A 7435-nucleotide genomic window follows, 5' to 3' on the forward strand; every position below is an offset into this window, starting at 1 on the left:
TGGTGCCTTCCAGATGTAACAGTATTACAATTAAACAAGGGTAACTTGAGGGAGCTCCAGAGGGAGGAGCTGGCCAGAGTTGATTGGAGAAGGAGCGGAGCAGGGAAGACAGTGGAACAGCAATGGCAGGAGTTTTTGGGGGTAATTAGGGAGGCGCAACAGAAATTCATCCCAAGGAGGAAGAAACATGCTAAGGGGTAGGCAAGGCATCCATTCCACCTTCGCTGCCAGCTCTGAGAATCGTCGATCGGACGCAGTGATACTGTGGACCGAATCTATTTATCACTTGTTATTTTCAAATGTGCACCAAGGGTGTTCGCAGTAAGCTATTAAAGCAGCGTGCGAAAATCTATCAACCCGCCACAAAGGTGGACGATGTTAAAAACGAAGATAGCACCTCCCCCCGCCCGCCCAAAAGCAGATGCGCTCATTCGTTTTTAATTTTTGAGTGATGTGCCTAATTAAATAGCAAGGATGTCAACAGACAAATGATGTCGCTCTTAATTAATTTCCCACCCTTCCCCTTTTCAATAACAGCATTTCTATGATGAGCAGCAGATGCTGGACATCAGACTGGTTTAACCCCGCCCCAGAAGTGAGGCCGTTTGATCTACCTATCATTTGAATGCACAAAACCCAGCAGCCTGCAAAACAACACACTTTCATCTTAACCTTTTTCAATTTGTCAGTTTCTTTCATTGCAGTCAGCCAATATTTTTAGGTTTTTATGAGGGGGGGGGGGGGCGAGGAGTTATATCACTTATACAATGTTGGGACTTGTGGATCGGCAATAATTAAACATGTCATCAGAATGTGGGCAGTAATGCACGTTGACCATTTTAGATTTGGGAGAACGCATATCGCTTTCAGCAATTAGACGATTAGGTTTATAATACAATAAAGCAGGGTATCTGTTGTACTTCAGGTCATGTGGGGCATGTGGGGCAAGGGGGGGTGTGGGTGCTCACCACCATTCTTATATCACTCCTGCTCAGTGCATGCAACAGCAAACCCACCCCAGGACAGACTCTCTGCCAAGTGAGGTGCACGGTTTGCAATGCTTTCAAATCTTTCGATCCTCAAAACCCAATCTCCAGAGCTTTCTGCCAGGAACGAAGAGGAAGCAATGCTTTCAAGAGTGTACTGAGTAATTGAGAAATCTAGCCGAAATCTTCGAGGGTATAATTTATTTGAACGATCAGAAATCATTGATAACGTCCCAAATATGACGCTCTTCAAGTAAAAAAAACGCCAATAATATTCATCTTTATTATTGTCACAAGTAGGCTTACGTTAACACCAATGAAGTTACTGTGAAAAACCCCTCGTTAATAGCACAAGCAACTCTTCGGCCATCTGATTGACAACAGCAGATGTGATAAGTGGAAATGACTCTGACGGGATACAATGTTGGGTGAATCTTGGAGGTGTATATTTTGGGTCTTTGCTCTTACCACCATTTAAGACACGGTAAGGGGAAATTCCTGGGATATTAAATGTGCTGCGGATACCAGGCTATGCGACCGGGTTAGTGATGTTGGGAAATCGACTGGGGCGAATCCGGCCATTCTAAACAGGTAACCTAATGAATGGCAGCTAAATCTTAATGTGGGACAAACTACACTCTGGAACAGAAAACATACACATCGGATGAGTGTTCATTGAAGCAGAAACTGACCGAGTTGCAGATTCATGTCAAGGGCATTTGGTGATCCAATTAATAGAACATAGAACAGTACATAGAACAGAACAGGCCCGTCGGCCCCCGATGTTGTGCCGAGCAATGATCACCCTACTCAAACCCATGTATCCACCCTATACCCGTAACCCAACAACCCCCCCCCCCCCCCCCAGCCTTACTTTTTTTAGGACACTACGGGCAATTTAGCATGGCCAATCCACCTAACCCACACATCTTTGGACTGTGGGAGGAAACCGGAGCACCCAGAGGAAACCCACGCACACACGGGGAGGACGTGCAGACTCCGCACAGACAGTGACCCAGTCGGGAACCGAACCTGGGACCCTGGAGCTGTGAAGCATTTACACTAACCACCATGCTACCGTGCTGCCCACAATTAAACCACCTATTTTTAAAAATCTTGTAAACCTGTTGAAAATATCACATTGAAACATCTCGGACTTTTCAACACGGTCTTTCAAAACCAGCCTGTAAGGAAAGCAAAAAACATATATGAACAATGGACTGCTTGGTAAAATTCATAGAAATTAGTTAACAACAAGGCAATGAAAACCGAGCTGTTAACCAAATTCAGAGGACAAGCTGGGAAGCTCCATCTAATTCATGCACATCACAGTTGCTTTAGACTGTCAAAGAAATAAAGTGGTGCAAGTTATTTTTGAAGGACAAGGTTAGAGATCTGGACACCATAACAAAGATAGCTCTCTTCTCATTTGAAGGCAGAGAAAGAGAGAGGAAAACTACTGGCAACATGTTTCACCAGCAGAGAAAAAAATATATAAAGGCAGCCATTACATAAACATTTCTCAGACATGGTACATGAAACAGTTTAAAGGAGGCATCAATGTAACGTAACCCCTCAGTCTCCCAAAGTTGAAGAATTGATCATTCTGAGTCTTGTTCTCCTGGAGGAGGGTGTAAGCGTCTTGATCTGCAAAACTGTCAATCCCATCCATTATTTAGGAAAGCATTTCAGCCTCATTGTCCTTTAGAGTTAAAAAGAATCTGCAACATTGTGACAAATTTGGGCACCTTGCCTTCAGAAGGTTACTGGCACATTGCGGAGAAAAATGCCAAGGGTGATTCCAGCATTTACAACTAGGCCGCAATGTTGAGAAATTCATTTATTTTCAGAAGAGAAAAGGCTGAGCAGGAACTTGATCCAGATCTTTAAATTCCAATCAGTATAAATAATGCATTGTTGTTTTATTAAACTAAAACGTGATCACACAGGGGCTGGAGAGCAAATTGGCAAGCGTCACGTAAAACTACAGATTGGAAAAGAAAAGCAGAGTAGTAATTGTTCGCAACAGACTTCGGTGAACAGTAGTTTTGATCATTATCTTTTTAAAAAGAGCTGGACAATATTTTGGTGAAGAAAAGTTTTAAGGCATAAAAATAAATTGGAACAAATTGGAATAGTACAGAGAAGCAGAAGGAACAGGTGTTGGCTATTTGACCGCTCGAACATGTTCTGCTTTTCAACTGGTCTGGTTGTGGCCTGAACCCCACTTTCCTGTCTGCCCCACATTACCCCTAACTCTTGTTTAAATAAAACTCAGCCTTGAATATATTCAATGCACCAGCCTCCACTGCTCTCTGGGTGGTGAATTCCAAAAAATTACAACCATCTGGGAGACTAAATTCCCCCTCATCTGCATCGTAAATGAGAGATCCTTATTATGTAAGCGTGCCCCCCTAATTCTTGACTACCACCACCACCCCCCCCCCCCCCCATGAGGGGAAACATCCTCTCAGCCTCTATATATTAAAGTCTCCTCAGAACCTCAGATACTTCAATAAGATCACCTCTCATTCTTCGAAACTCTTAACCTGCTCAACCTTTCCTCATAAGTCATCCCCTTCATCCCAGGAATCAAGTTAGTAAACCTTCTCTGAACTGCCTCCAGTTCAAGTCTATCCCGCATTAAATAAGGAGATCAAACTGCGTACAGTACTCTAGGCATGAGCTCAACAATGTTCAGCACAGTTGAGATTTCTCCTTTGCAAAAGAGGAGACTTCCCACAAGTCCCGAAAGACATGCTGTTAGGTAATTTGGACATTCTGAATTCTCCCTCTGTGTACCCAAACAGGCGCTGGAATGTGGCGACTGGGGGCTTTTCACAGTAACTTCATTGCAGTGCTCATGTAAGCATACTTGTAACAATAAAGATTATTATTATGTTTGGTGATTCATGCACAGGAACACCCAGGGGCTGGTTTGGCTCACTCAGCTAAATCGCTGGCTTTTAAAGCAGACCAAGCAGGCCAGCAGCACGGGTCGATTCCCGTACCAGCCTCCCCGGACAGGCGCCGGAATGTGGCGACTAGGGGCTTTTCACAGTAACTTCATTGAAGCCTACTCGTGACAACATGCGATTTTCATTTCATTTTTCAGATCCCTCTGTACTGCAGTATTCTGCAGTCTCTCTTCATTTAAATTATATGCTGCTTTCCTAAAAAATGAATACTATCACATTTTCGCACAATATACTCCACCTGCTGAATTTCTGCCACATACGAAAGCTATCCGTATCCTTTTGCAGATCCTTTGTGCCCACCTCACAACATGCCTCACAGCCTATGTTTGTATCATCAGCAAAATGGTTAGAAGACACTGTTGTCGGGGTCCTTTCTGTTGATTCCCTCATTTCCTCTTTCTTTAATTTACCGTTATCATTTTTGTTCTATGGATGCTTAATGGATATGTATCTTTAAATCAAGCAACAGTGAGGATGAGGCATTTAAGAAGTTGCAACATAGTCTTTGGTGCTAGGTTTCAAAGAGGAGAACTCAGACTTTGTGGCACCCAAGAGATGGGGTGGGATTCGGTTCTATTGGTTGGCTGCGGCCAATGAATCGGTCAAAAAAGCTATATTCTGCCCGGTAACAGGGGGTGATTGGGTCCTACCCGAGTGGAATGATTTTCAGAAATCCAAGGAAAGCATTTGGATCCTGAACACTGAAAAAGGAGCAGCTCCAGAAATGTTGTGACTTCTGTCCTCCTGAACCAACAGAGCACTTTGGTGATAGTGATCACAATTCGGTTATGTTTACTTTAGCAATGGGCAGGGATAGGTATATACTGCAAGGCAAGAATTATAGCTGGGGGAAAGGCAATTATGATGCTATTCGGCAAGATTTAGGATGTATAGGATGGGGGAAGGAAACTGCAGGGGATGGGTACAATCGAAATGTGGAGCTTTTTCAAGTAACAGCTACTGCATGTCCTTGATAAGTATGTACCTGTCAGGCAGGGAGGAAGTTGCCGAGCAAGGGAACCGTGGTTTACTAAGGAAGTTGAAGCACTTGTCAAGAGGAAGAAGAAGGTTTATGTTAGGATGAGACATGAAGGCTCAGTTAGGGCACTTGAGAGTTACAAGTTAGCCAGGAAGGACCTAAAGGGAGAGTTAAGAAGAGCGAGGAGAGGACACGAAAAGTCGTTGGTGGATAGGATCAAGGAAAACCCTAAGGCTTTCTATAGGTATATCAGGAACCAAAGAATGACTAGAGTAAGATTAGGGCCAATCAAGGATAGTAGTGGAAAGTTGTGTGTGGAATCAGAGGAGATAGGGGAAGTGTTAAATGGATATTTTTCGTCAGTGTTTATACTGGAGAAAGACAATGTTGTCGAGGAGAATACTCAGGTTCAGTCAACCAGGCTAGATGGAATTGAGGTTTACAAGGAGGAGGTGTTAGCAATTTTGGAAAGTGTAAAAATAGATAAGTCCCCTGGGCCAGATGGGATTTATCCTAGGATTCTCTGGGAAGCCAGGGAGGAGGTTGCAGAGCCTTTGTCCTTGATCTTTATGTCGTCTTTGTCGACAGGAATAGTGCCGGAAGACTGGAGGATAGCAAATGTTGTCCCCTTGTTCAAGAAGGGGAGTAGAGACAACCCTGGTAATTATAGACCTGTGAGCCTTACTTCGGTTGTGGGTAAAATGTTGGAAAAGGTTATAAGAGATAGGGTTTATAATCATCTAGATAGGAATAATATGATTAGGGATTGTCAGCATGGTTTTGTGAAGGGTAGGTCATGCCTCACAAACCTTATCGAGTTCTTTGAGAAGGTGACTGAACAGGTAGACGAGGGTAGAGCAGTTGATGTGGTGTATATGGATTTCAGTAAAGCATTTGATAAGGTTCCCCATGGTCGTCTATTGCAGAAAATAAGGAAGTATGGGATTGAGGGTGATTTAGAGATGTGGATCAGAAATTGGCTAGTTGAAAGAAGTCAGAGGGTGGTGGTTGATGGCAAATGTTCAGAATGGAGTTCAGTTACGAGTGGCGTACCACAAGGATCTGTTCTGGGGCCGTTGCTGTTTGTCATTTTTATAAATGACCTAGAGGAGGACACAGAAGGTTGGGTGAGTAAATTTGCAGACGACACTAAAGTCGGTGGAGTTGTAGACAGTGTGGAAGGATGTTGCAGGTTACAGAGGGACATAGATAAGCTGCAGAGCTGGGCTGAGAGGTGGCAAATGGAGTTTAATGTAGAGAAGTGTGAGGTGATTCACTTTGGAAAGAATAACAGGAATGTTGAATATTTGGCTAATGGTAAAATTCTTAGCAGTGTGGATGAGCAGAGGGATCTCGGTGTCCATGTACATAGATCCCTGAAAGTTGCCACCCAGGTTGATAGGGTTGTGAAGAAGGCCTATGGTGTGTTGGCCTTTATTGGTAGAGGGATTGAGTTCCAGCGCCATGAGGTCATATTGCAGCTGTACAAAACTCTGGTACAGCCGCATTTGGAGTATTGCGTACAGTTCTGGTCGCCTCATTATAGGAAGGACGTGGAAGCTTTGGAACGGGTGTAGAGGAGATTTACCAGGATGTTGCCTGGTATGGAGGGAAAATCTTATGAGGAAAGGCTGATGGACTTGAGGTTGTTTTCGTTAGAGAGAAGAAGGTTAAGAGGTGACTTAATAGAGGCATACAAAATGATCAGAGGGTTAGATAGGGTGGACAGTGAGAGCCTTCTCCCGCGGATGGAGGTGGCTAGCATGAGGGGACATAGCCTTAAATTGAGGGGTAATAGATACAGGACAGACGTCAGAGGTAGGTTTTTTACGCAAAGAGTGGTGAGGCCGTGGAATGCCCTACCTGCAACAGTAGTGAACTCGCCAACATTGAGGGCATTTAAAAGTTTATTGGATAAGCATATGGATGATAATGGCATAGTGTAGGTTAGATGGCCTTTAGTTTTTGACTTCCCATGTCGGTGCAACATCGTGGGCCGAAGGGCCTGTACTGCGCTGTATCGTTCTATGTGTGTAGACGATGGGCAATGTTGCAAATTAAAGTGGGGGATTAGGAATTAGATAAGAGTTAACTAGTTGTATTTGCTGAATATTTAATTATAGTTCTTGCTAACCAATGAAAGTAATTGTGCTTAAATTTACAATCCTGGTGACTGTCATTGTTGGGCAGCCAAGGGCCAAAGACTTTGGGTATTTTTCTACAAATTATTGATTACGTCAATTGAGTTGTGACCCTGGGTCAAGGCGGGTGGAATTGACCACACCCTAGCCTAGGGTGCTGCAGTGCTGTCTCGTCATTTATGTAATTAATATAGATTGCAAATAGTTTAAAAAAAATAAATTTCGAGTATCCAATTCATTTTTCCAATTAAGGGGCAATTTAGCATGGCCAATCCACCTACCCTGCACATCTTTTGGGTTGTGGGGGCGAAACCCATGCAAACACGGGGATAATGTGCAAACTCAACACCG

Source organism: Scyliorhinus canicula, chromosome 11 (genome assembly GCF_902713615.1).
Source record: "Scyliorhinus canicula chromosome 11, sScyCan1.1, whole genome shotgun sequence".
NCBI lineage: Eukaryota > Metazoa > Chordata > Chondrichthyes > Carcharhiniformes > Scyliorhinidae > Scyliorhinus > Scyliorhinus canicula.